This window comes from Hemibagrus wyckioides, linkage group LG29 (genome assembly GCF_019097595.1).
Source record: "Hemibagrus wyckioides isolate EC202008001 linkage group LG29, SWU_Hwy_1.0, whole genome shotgun sequence".
Taxonomy (NCBI): Eukaryota; Metazoa; Chordata; class Actinopteri; order Siluriformes; family Bagridae; genus Hemibagrus; species Hemibagrus wyckioides.
In genome coordinates, this window is record NC_080738.1 from 3,522,958 (window position 1) to 3,542,336 (window position 19,379).

The following is a 19,379-nucleotide window of genomic DNA, read 5'->3' on the forward strand; positions in this document are numbered from 1 at the left end:
TATTTTATACACATATTCTATATACATATATACCATACCTTACTTTATTTATATTTATTATATTTTATTCTATTTTTATTCTATTTTATTTTTTGCCTACTGTGAACTTGTTGTTTTTATATTTCGTATTTTTAGTATAATTCATATTCTTATATTTTATATTTCGTATTTTTATATTTTATCCTTGTCTTTTGTTCTGTCCTTATTCCTTTTCCTTTTCGAGGTCAAAACAGTCGTGTAAGCATTTCACTGCATATCACACTGTGTACCATTATGTATGTGACAAATAAAATCTGAATTTGAGTTTATAGGATCTAAGTGGGCAAAATGATTTCACACCTAAAATACATCTTTATACCTTTAATCGTTTTGAAATAATTAAATGTGGTTACTAATCACTTTAAAACAACGAATATCACAGATTTTTGATATAGCTACTTTTTAAATAAAAATGCATTATTTTCCATTGTGTTCCATTTATTTTATTTTATTTTATTTTGTTTCTTTGTGTGAATGTTCAGCATTACAGTGTTCACTTGCCTGTGCATTTATCAAAATGTATTTAACTGGGAATGAGGAGAAATCGGAAAGGAAGACATTTAAATGGGTCTCACTGGACCTACCTGTTCAATAAGACCTACTCACTCACTGACAACACCTTCCGCTTGACAAAGTAGTCCTACTGCTTTGAATGATTCCTTACGAATTTCTTCTTATAACATTATATCATAATATCATGTATCATGTGATCTTAGTTGAAAATAAGCGGAAATTTAAAATGACAGCTGTGAAGATGTTAAATATTGGAAGTAGAGGAAATCCCGCCATGGCGTAAGGATACAGTTTCTTCCAGACCCAGTGAGTGACAGGCGGGAGGGAGATCACTTCATCTGTTGAAGGCGGCTGAAGGACGTGGATGTGGAGCGGAATAAGCGGGTAAATGAATATTTTCTAAAGATATCTTTATTATCTGTTGAAATGATCTTTAAAACCGCTAAACTAATGTTAATAACTTTTCTGTGGGGGGTTGGGGAGAAGCGTGAAACAGTTATAATCACTTAAGCGTGTGTGAGGATTAAAATATGGTTATATGTGTTGATAGTAATGTGTAGAGGTTTTTGTTTCCTGACTCTGAACACATTTTTGTTTATTTTCTGCTTTCCTTGTGTATTTTGTGGCTGTGTAAGGTTAGCCGCCATTTTTTCCCCTGAGGTAAATGTGACTTTACCGTACAGCCAGCTGCTGATGAGGAACGAACGGAGCGCCAAGTTATAATAATTAGCACAATTAGCATAATTGTGAATTCTGAGGTATCCGATCAGGGATCTAGAAGAGTAAAGTGCTGCTTTCGGAGGCGAGGTCATTTAGGGTGAATTTCAGACAGTTGTGAGACCAGGCCCGGAGTGGTCATCAGGTGAACCGGGGGAATTCCCGGTGGTCAGCTCTGTCCTGCTCATAACAGGGCAGAGACTCGCCGGATTTTTTCCACATACACAGAAAAACGTATATGTGTTTAAGTTATTGTGTGTGACTGATAATTACACTAATTACACTGTATTTGGATCTAAATCAGCGCATAATGACACCGTGCATTAAAAAGAGCCGTTTTCTTTTGTCAGAGCGCGCGCACGTTTTGATTTTGGGGTAAACTGACCTTTTACCCTGTAAGTAGATTTTCATCATTAATATCACTGAGTACTTGAATGGACAATGACACTGGAACAGGGACACCAAAAATAAAGTGTTACCATAATATACAGCTGGACATTTCAGATGTTAATGTGCATTTGCTTTTACAGGTGGACTGAAAAAGGACACAATGACTGAAGATGTAAACCAAAAAGAGGCAGAAAAGGATCTCCAAATGGTTCACTGGGGCAAGAGACAGGGGTGGAAAGAGGGCCATTAGAGCACAGCAGGAGAGAAGACCATCTCCAGGACTGTGAGGAGTTGTTTCTGAGTCCAGATGTTTTAATACTGTAATGTTCAACAGGTTTATTTTTATTTATTTTTTTTGTAATTCTACATTGTTAGTGTAGTTCAATTAATGTTTCTAAAAAGGGGCAGTTCACCCAAAAATGAACATTCTGTCATCACTGACTCACCCTCATGTCTTTCGTTCATCTTTGGATCACAAATTAAGATATGTTTAATGATATCTGCGAGATTTATGTCCCTCTGTTGAAAGTTTAATCGAAGTCTTCTGAAAAGTCATTATGACTTTATATAATGAACAGATCGAATTTAGGCTTTTATTTATATATAAACATCGATCATTCAACAATGTTTACAGCATTCAGTTTTGGTAAATAGAAGCACAAACATGCTTGATTCTGTTTATATTAGTTGTTTAGCATTAATATGTGAATAAAACCTTAATTAAATCTATCAGATAAAGTGATCATGTCTTTTCAGAAGACTGTGATTAAACTTCTTGATTCATATGAATTTATTTTACAATCTTTTTATGAATTTTTTTGAAATGTCCAAGTTTTGGGGAAATAGACTTTCAACAGAAGGACTGAAATCTCAGATTTCATTAAAAATGTCTGCATTTGTGTTCTGAAAATAAATTAATTTCTTATGGGTTTGGAGCGACATGCAGGTGAGATGATGACAGAATTTTCATTTTTGGGAGAAATATCACTTTAACTTTTGACTGTTTATTTCTTTTTCCCCAAATGTTGTGTACCATTGGTTACATAAGACCAGATGCTGGTAGAGTATTACCCTTGAGTTTTACTGTTAATGTTGATGTTCAACATTTTACAAAAGCCTGAAAATTTTGATTGAATGTGTCAGATAATAAAGATGATAATAAAGTATTTGATATACAGAACCTTTACAGCATTTTAATTTCTGATTTTTAAAATCTCACCGTTTCCATGTTTTTTCTTTATAGACTCTTACATTTAGACATTGTGGTGGAGGTGAAAAAAACTGGAGCTGATTAAAAACACACTTTTTACTGTCTATCATACAGTGAACTTTTATTTAGTATAAAACACATACAAACAGTACTTTATTGTTATTATTATTATGTAAACATTGTACAGAAATGCTAGACTGTTAGCATGGTTTAGGAGAATACTCCTTCTTGGAGCCCAAACACAGATTTATACGATCCTTTCTGCAGAATAGTTCATGTTATGAAGTAAATAAAAAAAAGCAGCATTCACCGATCAGCCATAACATTATAACCACCTGCATAATATTGTGTTGGTCCGCCTTTTGCTGTCAAAACAGCCCTGACCCATCGAGGCATGGACTCCACTAGATCCCTGAAGTTGTGCTGTGGTATCTGGTATGTGCATGTGGTACCTTTACGTCCTGTAAGTTGTGAGGTGGGACTCCATGGATCAGACTTGTTTGTCCAGCACATCCCACAGATGCTGGATTGGATTGAGATCTGGGGAATTTGGAGGCAGAGTCAACACCTCAAACTGGTTGTTGTGGTCATCAAACCATTCCTGAACCATTTCTGCTTTGTGGCACGGTGCATTATCCTGCTGAAAGAGGACACAGCCATCAGGGAATACCGTTTCCATGAACATGGTCTGTAACAATGTTTAGGTAGGTGGAACGTGTCAAAGTAACATCCACATGGATGGCAGGACCCAAGGTTTCCCACCAGAACACTGACCAAAGCAGGACACTGCCTCCGCCAGCTCGCCTTCTTAGTGCATCCTGGGGCCATGTGTTCCCCAGATAAGAGACACACGCACCCAGCCATCCACGTGATGTAAAAGAAAACGTGATTCATCAGACCAGGCCACCTTCTTCCATTGCTCCGTGGTCCAGTTCTGATGCTCACGTTCCCATTGATGGTGCTTTCAGTGGTGCACAGGGGTCAGCATGGTCACCCTGACTGGTCTGTGGCTCTGCAGCCCCATACACAACAAACTGTCCTGAACTGTGTATTCTGACCCCTTTCTATCAGAACCAGCATTAATTTCTTCAGCAATTTGATCAACAGTAGCTCGTCTGTTGGATCGGATCACATGGGACAGCCTTCGCTTTCCACGTGCATCAATGAGCCTTGACCCATGACCCCGTCTCCAGTTCACCACTGTTCCTTCCTTGGACCACTTTTAACAGATACTGACCACTGCAGACCAGGAACACCCCACAAGAGCTGCAGTCTGCACCCCACTGAGCTGTTCTCAGTGCTCAGAATGTTATGCCTAATCATTACAGATACCCATCTTCAGTTCAAGTTCACATCACATACACTATATTGCCAAAAGTATTCGCTCACCTGCCTTGACTCGCATATGAAATCAAGTGACATCCCATTCCTAATCCATAGGGTTCAATATGACGTTGGTCCACCCTTTGCAGCTATAACAGCTTCAACTCTTCTGGGAAGGCTGTCCACAAGGTTTAGGAGTGTGTTTATGGGAATTTTTGACCATTCTTCCAGAAGCGCATTTGTGAGGTCACACACTGATGTTGGACGAGAAGGCCTGGCTCTCAGTCTCCGCTCTAATTCATCCCAAAGGTGTTCTATGGGGTTGAGGTCAGGACTCTGTGCAGGCCAGTCAAGTTCATCCACACCAGACTCTGTCATCCATGTCTTTATGGACCTTGCTTTGTGCACTGATGCACAGTCATGTTGGAAGAGGAAGGGGCCAGCTCCAAACTGTTCCCACAAAGTTGGGAGCATGGAATTGTCCAAAATGTCTTGGTATGCTGAAGCATTCAGAGTTCCTTTCACTGGAACTAAGGGGCCAAGCCCAGCTCCTGAAAAACAACCCCACACCATAATCCCCCCTCCACCAAACTTTACACTTGGCACAATGCAGTCAGACAAGTACCGTTCTCCTGGCAACCGCCAAACCCAGACTCGTCCATCAGATTGCCAGATGGAGAAGCGCGATTCGTCACTCCAGAGAACGCGTCTCCACTGCTCTAGAGTCCAGCGGCGGCGTGCTTTACACCACTGCATCCGACGCTTTGCATTGCACTTGGTGATGTATGGCTTGGATGCAGCTGCTCGGCCATGGAAACCCATTCCATGAAGCTCTCTGCGCACTGTTCTTCAGCTAATCTGAAGGCCACATGAAGTTTGGAGGTCTGTAGCGATTGACTCTGCAGAAAGTTGGCGACCTCTTCGCACTATGCACCTCAGCATCCGCTGACCCCGCTCCGTCAGTTTACGTGGCCTACCACTTCGTGGCTGAGTTGCTGTCGTTCCCAAACACTTCCACGTTCTTATAATACAGCTGACAGTTGACTGTGGAATATTTAGGAGCGAGGAAATTTCACGACTGGATTTGTTGCACAGGTGGCATCCTATCACAGTTCCACGCTGGAATTCACTGAGCTCCTGAGAGCGACCCATTCTTTCACAAATGTTTGTAAAAACAGTCTGCATGCCTAGGTGCTTGATTTTATACACCTGTGGCCATGGAAGTGATTGGAACACCTGATTCTGATTATTTGGATGGGTGAGTGAATACTTTTGGCAATATAGTGTATCTCTGAGAGCTAGAAGACCAATAATATGATTTTAGAATACAAACAGCATAAAAAGCAAAATATATTGTGCAGTGGGAATGATTAGTGAGACATCTGTCTCCAGTTTGAGTCGTAGCTCCACCTTGGTAAATATGAAGACATCGCAGACAACCACACTGCTCCAAATGTCCTTTAACAGATGAGTTTTACTCAGATATTCACATTACATGTAACAGCATTTACAATCTACAAAAGGAGTTGTTTGGGGTTTTTTTTTTGCCAAAGGCTGAGCATGTAGGTAATTTTATCAGGTTATTTTTAACACTGGGTGAGCAATTTGAGTAGCCAAATCTTGTTTTTAACCCATTATTTAATTGAAAGTGTAGGCCTCTTAAACACCTGCTAATTAGATAACGCTACAAAAGCAAAACTCACCGTAGGAACATGAAAAAGAGCCTCACTGATTGGGCCCCTTTTCTTGGGTGCTGCAGAGCCGGATGGGAAGAGCAGTGGCAGGGCGGTAAAAACAGCAATGGCATGTTCAACTAGTTGAAACACACACACACACACACACACACACACACACACACACACACACACGAGAGATGATCTATATTAATTTGAACTAAAAAACTAGGTTTGCATGTATATTGTGTATACATGTATACACAAGTATTTTATATAAAATTACCTGTTCTTCCTTATGAGTCAAAAGCCAAATGGCTCAGGACCAGGAAAGAGATATCAAATATCCTCTCTTGAAAGAGACGGTAAAATGTCTTCCCCAATGTTAGCAGCTTAGAAAACGTAGAAATATGTTAGTTAGCATTGATGCATATGGGTCATTCTTTGCATGCAGAATTTATATACCGTAAAAAATCTATTCATTTTATTATAGCTTTTTAATAACATTTAACATTTTATCATTAATAAACAATTTTCTGAAACCAACAGAAACATGAATGCTATGAAACAAACACATTATAATGATAAAATATGAATATAACACTTTTTTATATTTACTAACAGTAAATCAGTAAATGCTTTATGCATGTTGACAAATCAACATATGTTTACAGCATTTAACCAGTAAAACACTTATATTTATTATAATCTATAATAATAATTATAATGTCATCAATTATAATATTTCACAATAATAAATTAAACAGTACAAATGCTCACTGTAGAGTTCATAATGAAATAACTAATGTTACTGTAATCATCATAAATATAAAAACGTATGTTGCTGCTGACAAAGATCTAGGCTACAAGCATTGTAAAGATACAGATGACTAATGCCAAATAATACAAGTTTATTATAAAGTGTTAATGATAAAATAAAGCAGTAGAAGTGATTGTTCAGTTGAATTGGCCTGTATGATTTCACAAAGAGGTTATATTTAAATAATAAGCTGCTTTTAATAAATAAGAATAATAAAAAAAATACAAAATAATACTAAATAGTACTACCACAAGATGGAGAGCAAAATGGGACAGAATGAAATCTCATTATTGAACAGATCTCAAAAAAGAGACTGAACTTTGTAAAATGTTCAGCTGATTTCATTTGTTTGCAGGAACGGGTTTCCAGTGGGAAACATATTCGATTAAAACTCGATTTCAAACAAAGAATGACCAACAGAGTGAATTAATAAAATTTCAACAACTTTGAACAAATGACTAACCTTTTAAAGTGGAAACTGCAGCATCATCGAGCTCCTCCATGGTGAGAATCTGGCAGGAGGAAATGCCTTTTCATAACTAGCACGTTAGCGCACTGCTCGCACATGCGCAGTACAAAACGTCATCCCGTCACTGAATCAATGCACTGATGAGAAGTTGGGATAATTATATCCAATACCCAAAAGCATGCAATTACTGTACTGTAAATCAGTGAATCTGAGTTCAATGTGGGTTTATTATCAGTAATGTAATGAAGGTAATCATTAAAAAACTGACTGCTGCTGAGTTTGCAGATTGGGTCGATGTGGTCCAAGCTCCTTGATTCTTTTCTTTTCTTCATCCGAACTCCTTGTGAAAGTTTATTTTTGTAAAGATAGAACCGAATTCTCTTTCATCTCGAGATATTTCGCTTGCTTCCATATTAATCAGTACCTGTCCGTTAACTGACCATCTGCTGCGCGGTAATGAGACTCGTTGAGAATGGTCCAATCATATGAGGCCAAAATATATAACAATAATATTGATTCGCTAACAACAAAAGTGGGCGGGTCCGGAGCGCAGAGTGCTGCGGCCTGAGGAAAATTCGAAACAAGCCAATCAGAGCTCAGCCTCAGGTCACATGCTCAAGTCATTTAGTTCATTTCAGCATAATATAATAAAAATTGTACGTGTTAATATAAATCCGTACGGGAAATTTTAAGATTCATGTAAAGTGCTGTGAGTTTTGACTGTCATTGGAGACACAGTTCTGTATGTGTTACTTCGATGTGATTGTGCTGTGTACATTATGACAATGGTACATTTGAACACTGTTGTAAATTTGTCTTTTGAGAATGAGAAATTTAATAAATCAGAATGGAACACCTTTTCATGAAGTGTTTATGTTCACAGAAATTTGTCTTACTTGAACAGACAAAAATTAAATACTTAAATCTTTGTCTTTACTAAAGATTCTTGAAATTGGAATTTTTAGGTGTGGTCTTATTCTTAAATCTAGCACAGCAATCTAACTCAATATGAACAACAGGTTGCACTTTATAGCTGTCACGTTTCTAGTAAAATGGAGATTAAAATGAGTTAAAATTTACTTGGTAAGACCGATCAAGTCAAAATTTATTGAACTAAGATTTATAATCTAATGTGCAATATGTTTTATAAGACTTTTTATCTTTCATGTCAAAAAACAAGACATATTTTCAAGAAATAAGACTTTTTTTACTTTCTTAGATTTTAGTTTTTGCAGTGTGGGCTTTCCTCAGCCTCCTCAGGAAGTAGAGGCGCTGCTGGGCTTTCTTGGTGATGGAGCTGGTGTTGAGTGACCAGGTGAAGTTCTCTGCCAGATGAACACCAAGGAATTTGGTGCTCTTGCTGATCTCCACAGAGGATCCGTCGATGAACAGTGGAGAATGGTCACTCTGTGCTCTCCTGAAGTCAACAAGCATCTCTTTAGTCTTGTCGACGTTCAGAGACAGGTTGTTGGCTCTACACCAGGCTGTTAGCCGCTGCACCTCCTCTCTGTATGCTGACTCGTCGTTCTTGCTGATGAGACCCACCACGGTCGTGTCATCGGCGAACTTGACTTCAGGGGTTTCCACACACCACACTCTCTCTAGAGCTTACACACAATGGGAGCAGTGGGTGGATTTAATACTAAATTGTGCCCTGTGTGTGTGTGTGTGTGTATGTGTGTGTTTGTGTGTGTGTGTGTGTGTAGCACTGGGGTTTCATCCAGAGTGTATTCCTGACTCGTTCACTCTGCAACCCTGATGAGCATGAAGCGCGTGCAGAAGATGAATAAATCTTCTGCACAGACAGATGTTAAGTGAGAAATGCCAGCTGTTGAGTGGCTCGGAGTGAGGACAAAGGACAGAGGACAAAGTCGAGGTTAGACAGCGAAGATGCAGTAGACCTAATTAATATGATCTTAGATGTGCTGTAATGCTGTAATAGTCTAGATTGTGTGATTGCACTGGATCACTATCGAGTTCTGTAACAGACAACTTGCTTGTGGAATAAGAAAATGTTTTCTTTCCTTTTCTATTCTAATATCTGTTTTTTTTTGCATTGCAGATTCCTCCTCACTGTAAGCCCTAACACTTCTATTAACTTCTAAACAATATCAGTATAGGACTTAAAACTTGGCATTTAGTTAACACAACAAGAAACTTTTGTGTTCTATTAACGAGTAAAGAGGTTTTAATTTTATTGGAATAGAATTATTTGAGTAAACATTACCCATTAAATAATCATTTATGAGTGTCCAGTCATACGTAGGGTCGGACGTCATCATCTTTGTCACGTCTGACATCTTCCTGATCATGATGAGAGTCTTTAGCCTGCTGACAACTCCTCATGCACTTTGGATGAAGAGGGTTTATTCTCTGATATAAAGCATGTGTGCACACAGGTGACATCCAAACAACTGGATGCATACCTAACATGTACAGCTGAAGGTATGACTATGCTGACATCTTATCCAGCCTTATCCAACCTGTCACTTAAGCTGGACACAGCCCTCCCTGCCTCAGAGGCCTGTGAGAGACTTTTTAGTGAAGCTGGATTGATCTTCAGCCCAAGAAGTGGCGCAATTAATTGGCATAACTTTGAGAACCAGCTTCTACTTAAGATGAACAAGGACTTTTTTAAGTTTGACTTATTTGACCATGGTACTATTTCTGTCTACTAGTGAGTCTGCTGGGCACCAACACCTCCCTCTGCAACTGGATCCTGGATTTCCTGACTGGGAGACCACATTTACTCCACACGCTGCATCCTCAAAGCAAACAGCATTGTGGACGAAAGGTTTGTGATCAAACACACCTCAAACACCTGAATTGTTGTGTTTCACTCACACTCACTGTTTATTCTGTAATTACACACAGTGGAAATGACAAGTATACAACATATATACAAAACTGGGTCACTACAACAACAAATCAATCAGCAGACCTGTTACCATGGTTACAATTAAACACAGATTAGCAAACAAACAACAGAGATATGAAAATAAGTAATTTTTAAAGAAAAAAAAAGATAAATATTCCAACTGTAACTCAATCATCTGTGGAGAAACAAATGTGATATAAAAATAAGGAGGTAAAAATTGACTATAAACATCTCCAACAGCTGGATGTGTGTTTGTGTAATCAGTGTGATGGTGTGATGATATCTCTGTGTTGTGTGTAGATGCTGAAGGATTGGACTTTGGATTATAAAATATGTGATTAAAGCCTGAAGTAACTTGTAGCTGAGTGGATAAAAGGATGTGGTCAGTCACGGTTATTGTTCTGGAACTTCTACATCTGAATATGAATGATTCAGCTCCCAAACTGCTGGAAATGTGGGACGGGTTCTAACGCTTCACCACTACTGCTTTATCCTGGACAAGAGGTTTGAGGTCAGACTCCGGTCATACACCAGACCTGGTGAGTTTATAACATTTAATTCTGAAAGACAGAAGAGGACAGAATTACAGACAACGTTAAACAGAGTCACTCATCACATTCCTTATGAACAACAGAAGCGTAATGCACACACTAGATGTGACATTTTACAGAACACACTGAATATTACTCAATGTCTTACAATACAGTAGAGTAAAGAGACAGGAAGTCAGTAACTCACTGTAATGTCTCCAGTTTACAGTGTGGATCCTTCAGTAGATCAGAGAGCAGCTTCACTCCTGATTCTCCTGGATTATTACCGTACAGATTCAGTTCTCTCAGGTGTGATGAGGAGTTTGACCTCAGAGCTGAAGCCAGAGCAGCACAACCTTCATCTGTAATACTGCAGTAACTCATCCTGCAAGAAAGAAAACCTTCTCACACTTAACACACTCAGTTTTAGCATTGAAAACATGAACTACACAAAATCTTTATATACACTACATTTACTCTCCATCTCACACACACAACAATGACAATATATCAGATCTCTACAATTACACTTACAACAGATGAGAACTGGAGGTTGCTGTGTTTATTAAAACTCTGATGTGTTTGTGTGTGTGTGTGTGTGTGTGTATACACTATATGTGTGTGTGTGTGTGTGTGTGTACACTATGTGTGTGTGTGTGTATGTACAGTATGTGTGTGTGTGTGTATGTACGTACAGTATGTGTGTGTGTATGTATGTACGTACAGTATGTGTGTGTGTATGTACGTACAGTATGTGTGTGTATGTATGTACGTACAGTATGTGTGTGTATGTACGTACAGTATGTGTGTGTATGTATGTACGTACAGTATGTGTGTGTATGTACGTACAGTATGTGTATGTATGTATGTACGTACAGCATGTGTGTGTATGTATGTACGTACAGTATGTGTATGTATGTATGTACGTACAGCATGTGTGTGTATGTATGTACGTACAGTATGTGTGTGTGTGTATGTACGTACAGTATGTGTATGTATGTATGTACGTACAGCATGTGTATGTATGTATGTACGTACAGCATGTGTATGTATGTTTGTACGTACAGCATATGTGTGTATGTATGTACGTACAGTATGTGTGTGTATGTATGTATGTACAGTATGTGTGTGTATGTACGTACAGTATGTGTGTGTATGTATGTACGTACAGTATGTGTGTGTATGTACGTACAGTATGTGTGTGTATGTATGTACGTACAGTATGTGTGTGTATGTACGTACAGTATGTGTGTGTATGTATGTACGTACAGTATGTGTGTGTATGTACGTACAGTATGTGTATGTATGTACGTACAGTATGTGTGTGTATGTATGTACGTACAGTATGTGTGTGTATGTACGTACAGTATGTGTGTGTGTGTATGTACGTACAGTATGTGTATGTATGTACGTACAGTATGTGTGTGTATGTATGTACGTACAGTATGTGTGTGTGTGTATGTACGTACAGCATGTGTGTGTATGTATGTACGTACAGTATGTGTGTGTATGTATGTATGTACAGTATGTGTGTGTGTGTATGTACGTACAGTATGTGTGTGTATGTATGTATGTACAGTATGTGTGTGTGTGTATGTACGTACAGTATGTGTGTGTGTGTATGTACAGTATGTGTGTGTATGTATGTACGTACAGTATGTGTGTGTATGTATGTACGTACAGTATGTGTGTGTGTGTATGTACGTACAGTATGTGTGTGTGTGTGTATGTACAGTATGTGTGTGTATGTACATACAGTATGTGTGTGTGTGTATGTACAGTATGTGTGTGTATGTACGTACAGTATGTGTGTGTGTGTATGTACGTACAGTATGTGTATGTATGTACGTACAGTATGTGTGTGTATGTATGTACGTACAGCATGTGTGTGTATGTATGTACGTACAGTATGTGTGTGTATGTATGTACGTACAGTATGTGTGTGTATGTATGTACGTACAGTATGTGTGTGTATGTATGTACGTACAGTATGTGTGTGTATGTATGTACGTACAGTATGTGTGTGTATGTACGTACAGTATGTGTGTGTATGTACGTACAGTATGTGTATGTATGTACGTACAGCATGTGTATGTATGTATGTACGTACAGCATGTGTGTGTATGTATGTACGTACAGTATGTGTGTGTATGTATGTATGTACAGTATGTGTGTGTATGTACGTACAGTATGTGTGTGTATGTATGTACGTACAGTATGTGTGTGTATGTATGTATGTACAGTATGTGTGTGTATGTACGTACAGTATGTGTGTGTATGTATGTACGTACAGTATGTGTGTGTATGTACGTACAGTATGTGTGTGTATGTATGTACGTACAGTATGTGTGTGTATGTACGTACAGTATGTGTGTGTATGTATGTACGTACAGTATGTGTGTGTATGTACGTACAGTATGTGTGTGTATGTATGTACGTACAGTATGTGTGTGTATGTACGTACAGTATGTGTATGTATGTACGTACAGTATGTGTGTGTGTATGTAATGACAGTATGTGTGTGTATGTATGTACGTACAGTATGTGTGTGTATGTACGTACAGTATGTGTGTGTGTGTATGTACGTACAGTATGTGTATGTATGTACGTACAGTATGTGTATGTATGTACGTACAGTATGTGTGTGTGTATGTAATGACAGTATGTGTGTGTATGTATGTACGTACAGTATGTGTATGTATGTACGTACAGTATGTGTGTGTGTATGTAATGACAGTATGTGTGTGTATGTATGTACGTACAGTATGTGTGTGTATGTACGTACAGTATGTGTGTGTGTGTATGTACGTACAGTATGTGTATGTATGTACGTACAGTATGTGTGTGTGTATGTAATGACAGTATGTGTGTGTATGTACGTACAGTATGTGTGTGTATGTATGTACGTACAGTATGTGTGTGTATGTACGTACAGTATGTGTATGTATGTACGTACAGTATGTGTGTGTGTATGTAATGACAGTATGTGTGTGTATGTATGTACGTACAGTATGTGTGTGTATGTACGTACAGTATGTGTGTGTGTGTATGTACGTACAGTATGTGTGTGTATGTACGTACAGTATGTGTGTGTATGTATGTACGTACAGTATGTGTGTGTATGTATGTATGTACAGAATGTGTGTGTATGTATGTACGTACAGTATGTGTGTGTATGTACGTACAGTATGTGTGTGTGTGTATGTACGTACAGTATGTGTGTGTATGTATGTACGTACAGTATGTGTGTGTATGTACGTACAGTATGTGTGTGTATGTACGTACAGTATGTGTGTGTATGTATGTACGTACAGTATGTGTGTGTATGTACGTACAGTATGTGTGTGTGTATGTACGTACAGTATGTGTGTGTATGTACGTACAGTATGTGTGTGTGTGTATGTACGTACAGTATGTGTATGTATGTACGTACAGTATGTGTGTGTATGTATGTACGTACAGTATGTGTGTGTGTGTATGCACGTACAGCATGTGTGTGTATGTATGTACGTACAGTATGTGTGTGTATGTATGTACGTACAGTATGTGTGTGTATGTATGTATGTACAGTATGTGTGTGTATGTACGTACAGTATGTGTGTGTGTGTATGTACGTACAGTATGTGTGTGTATGTACGTACAGTATGTGTGTGTATGTACGTACAGTATGTGTGTGTGTGTATGTACGTACAGTATGTGTATGTATGTACGTACAGTATGTGTGTGTATGTATGTACGTACAGTATGTGTGTGTATGTACGTACAGTATGTGTGTGTGTGTATGTACGTACAGTATGTGTATGTATGTACGTACAGTATGTGTGTGTATGTATGTACGTACAGTATGTGTGTGTGTGTATGTACGTACAGTATGTGTGTGTGTATGTACGTACAGTATGTGTGTGTATGTACGTACAGTATGTGTGTGTATGTACGTACAGTATGTGTGTGTGTGTATGTACGTACAGTATGTGTATGTATGTACGTACAGTATGTGTGTGTATGTATGTACGTACAGTATGTGTGTGTATGTACGTACAGTATGTGTGTGTATGTATGTACGTACAGTATGTGTGTGTATGTACGTACAGTATGTGTGTGTGTGTATGTACGTACAGTATGTGTATGTATGTACGTACAGTATGTGTGTGTATGTATGTACGTACAGCATGTGTGTGTGTATGTACGTACAGTATGTGTGTGTGTATGTACGTACAGTATGTGTGTGTGTATGTACGTACAGTATGTGTATGTATGTATGTATGTACGTACAGTATGTGTGTGTATGTACGTACAGTATGTGTGTATGTATGTACGTACAGTATGTGTGTGTGTGTGTAATGACAGTATGTGTGTGTACGTACAGTATGTGTGTGTGTATGTAATGACAGTATGTGTGTGTATGTACGTACAGTATGTGTGTGTGTGTGTGTATGTACGTACAGTATGTGTGTGTGTGTGTGTATGTACGTACAGTATGTGTGTGTGTGTGTGTATGTAATGACAGTATGTGTGTGTGTATGTACGTACAGTATGTGTGTGTATGTACGTACAGTATGTGTGTGTGTATGTACGTACAGTATGTGTGTGTGTATGTAATGACAGTATGTGTGTGTGTATGTACGTACAGTATGTGTGTGTATGTACGTAAAGTTTGTGTGTGTGTATGTACGTACAGTATGTGTGTGTATATGTACGTACAGTATGTGTGTGTGTATGTACGTACAGTTTGTGTGTGTGTATGTAATGACAGTATGTGTGTGTGTATGTACGTACAGTATGTGTGTGTATGTACGTAAAGTTTGTGTGTGTGTATGTACGTACAGTATGTGTGTGTATATGTACGTACAGTATGTGTGTGTGTATGTACGTACAGTATGTGTGTGTATGTACGTACAGTATGTGTGTGTGTGTATGTACGTACAGTATGTGTGTGTATATGTAATGACAGTATGTGTGTGTGTATGTACGTACAGTATGTGTGTGTGTGTGTATGTACGTACAGTATGTGTGTGTGTGTGTATGTACGTACAGTATGTGTGTGTATGTACGTACAGTATGTGTGTGTGTGTGTATGTACGTACAGTATGTGTGTGTGTGTGTATGTACGTACAGTATGTGTGTGTATGTATGTACGTACAGTGTGTGTGTGTATGTACGTACAGTATGTGTGTGTGTATGTACGTACAGTATGTGTGTGTATGTACGTACAGTATGTGTGTGTGTATGTACGTACAGTATGTGTGTGTATGTATGTACGTACAGTATGTGTGTGTGTGTATGTACGTACAGTATGTGTGTGTATGTATGTACGTACAGTATGTGTGTGTGTGTGTATGTACAGTATGTGTGTGTATGTATGTACGTACAGTATGTGTGTATGTACGTACAGTATGTGTGTGTATGTATGTACGTACAGTATGTGTGTGTGTGTATGTACGTACAGTATGTGTGTGTGTGTATGTACAGTATGTGTGTGTATGTATGTACGTACAGTATGTGTGTGTGTGTGTATGTACGTACAGTATGTGTGTGTATGTACGTACAGTATGTGTGTGTGTATGTACGTACAGTATGTGTGTGTGTATGTACGTACAGTATGTGTGTGTGTATGTACGTACAGTATGTGTGTGTATGTACGTACAATATGTGTGTGTGTATGTACGTACAGTATGTGTGTGTGTGTATGTACGTACAGTATGTGTGTGTGTATGTACGTACAGTATGTGTGTGTATGTACGTACAGTATGTGTGTGTGTGTATGTACGTACAGTATGTGTGTGTGTATGTACGTACAGTATGTGTGTGTATGTACGTACAGTATGTGTGTATGTACGTACAGTATGTGTGTGTGTGTATGTACGTACAGTATGTGTGTGTGTATGTACGTACAGTATGTGTGTGTGTGTATGTACGTACAGTATGTGTGTGTGTATGTACGTACAGTATGTGTATGTATGTATGTATGTACGTACAGTATGTGTGTGTGTGTATGTACGTACAGTATGTGTGTGTGTATGTACGTACAGTATGTGTGTGTGTATGTATGTACGTACAGTATGTGTGTGTATGTACGTACAGTATGTGTGTGTGTGTATGTACGTACAGTATGTGTGTGTGTGTATGTACGTACAGTATGTGTGTGTGTGTATGTACGTACAGTATGTGTGTGTGTGTATGTACGTACAGTATGTGTGTGTGTGTGTATGTACGTACAGTATGTGTGTGTGTGTGTATGTACGTACAGTATGTGTGTGTGTGTATGTACGTACAGTATGTGTGTGTGTATGTACGTACAGTATGTGTGTGTGTGTATGTACGTACAGTATGTGTGTGTGTATGTACGTACAGTATGTGTGTGTGTGTATGTACGTACAATATGTGTGTGTGTATGTACGTACAGTATGTGTGTGTATGTACGTACAATATGTGTGTGTGTATGTACGTACAGTATGTGTGTGTATGTACGTACAATATGTGTGTGTGTATGTACGTACAGTATGTGTGTGTGTGTATGTACGTACAGTATGTGTGTGTGTGTATGTACGTACAATATGTGTGTGTGTGTATGTACGTACAGTATGTGTGTGTGTATGTACGTACAGTATGTGTGTATGTACGTACAGTATGTGTGTGTGTGTGTATGTACGTACAGTATGTGTGTGTGTATGTGTAGAGTATGTGTGTGTGTACAGTATATGTGTGTGTGTATGTGTGTGTGTGTGTGTGTACAGTATATGTGAGTGTGTGTGTGTTTGTACAGTATATGTGTGTGTGTGCGCGTGTGTGTGTGTGTGTGTGTGTGTACCTCAGTATCTCCAGTGTACAGTGTGGATTCTTCAGTCCAGCAGAGAGCAGCTTCACTCCTGAATCCTGCAGTTTATTGTAACTCAGGTTCAGTTCTCTCAGACTGGAGGAGTTTGAGCTGAGAACTGAGGACAGAGCTCTACAGCTTTCCTCTGTCAGATTACACTTCCACAGACTGGAAGAGAAATGATGAAATATCAGAACACTGATCTCAAACACACACACAGCCATAATCCAGCTAAAGTTGAAGCTGTAACAGAAATGTGAGTGTGTTTCTCTCACACACAGAAGGTCAGTGATTGGGATCCACAGGGTGTGAGAAACGTTTCCTAACGAGTAAAAACAATCATGAGACTAATAGGAGGGGTAAGGATGTCAGTATAAATAGAGGGGATTTTGTATGGGGGTGGGGGGGTGCACTTGACCACGTCGGGGCTGATGCTGTGTACTTGAGAGACATTTTGCTGTTATTTTTGTTAAAGATCGTCTTGATAAAAATAAAGCCGGTTGTTTCTTCTCATCCAAGCCTGAAGAAATTTCTTTATTTTATTTTTATGGATTAGTGAAGTTTTGTAAGTATTTGGTAATAATAGGTCATTGGAGAAGACTTCAGAACCACCCTGTAGTGTGTCCACTCAGAGGGGGACAGACAGAAAACTAGACATTTAGAGGGAAATTATGTAATAAAACTGCAGATATAACAAAACTCATTACTGTTTCCTCAAATTATTTTCATTTAAAAATATCAGGAAGCAGATCATCACTCATTCAACCCCCCACTGTTAAAACCACATCTACAGGGCAGTACACACACACACACAAACACACACACACACACACAAACACATACACACATACACACACACACACACATACACACATACACATACACACACACACACACACACACACATACACACACACACACACACACACACATTCAAACTGAAAATATTATACAGAACACACTGAATATTACTCAATGTCTTACAATACAGTAGAGTAAAGAGACAGGAAGTCAGTAACTCACTGCAGTGTCTCCAGTTTACAGTGTGGATCCTTCAGTAGATCAGAGAGCAGCTTCACTCCTGATTCTCTTGGATTATTATCGTCCAGATTCAGTTCTCTCAGGTGTGATGAGGAGTTTGACCTCAGAGCTGAAGCCAGAGCAGCACAACCTTCATCTGTAATACTGCAGTAACTCATCCTGCAAGAAAGAAAACCTTCTCACACTTAACACACTCAGTTTTAGCATTGAAAACATGAACTACACAAAATCTTTATATACACTACATTTACTCTCCATCTCACACACAACAATGACAATATATCAGATCTCTACAATTACACTTACAACAGATGAGAACTGGAGGTTGCTGTGTTTATTAAAACTCTGATGTGTGTGTGTATGTGTACAGTATATGTGTGTGTGTTTGTGTGTGTGTGTATGTATGGACAGTATGTGTGTGTGTGTGTGTATGTGTGTGTATGTACAGTATGTGTGTGTGTGTGTGTGTGTATGTATGTACAGTATGTGTGTGTGTGTATGCATGTGTGTATATGTGTGTGTATGTATGTGTGTACAGTATGTGTTTGTGTGTGTGTGTGTGTGTGTGTGTGTGTATATGTGTGTGTATGTATGTGTGTACAGTATGTGTGTGTGTGTGTGTGTGTGTGTGTGTGTGTACCTCAGTATCTCCAGTGTACAGTGTGGATTCTTCAGTCCAGCAGAGAGCAGCTTCACTCCTGAATCCTGCAGTTTATTCTTACTCAGGTCCAGTTCTCTCAGACTGGAGGAGTTTGAGCTGAGAACTGAGGACAGAGCTCTACAGCTTTCCTCTGTCAGATTACACTTCCACAGACTGGAAGAGAAATGATGAAATATCAGAACACTGATCTCAAACACACACACAGCCATAATCCAGCTAAAGTTGAAGCTGTAACAGAAATGTGAGTGTGTTTCTCTCACACACAGAAGGTCAGTGATTGGGATCCACAGGGTGTGAGAAA

General features: G+C 38.9%; 1 pseudogene; it reads right to left on the reverse strand.

The window, feature by feature from the left end:
• Positions 1 to 10,000: 10,000 nt before the first annotated feature.
• Positions 10,001 to 19,379, reverse strand: part of LOC131348986 (NACHT, LRR and PYD domains-containing protein 3-like) — a 333,823-nt pseudogene continuing 324,444 nt past the window's right edge.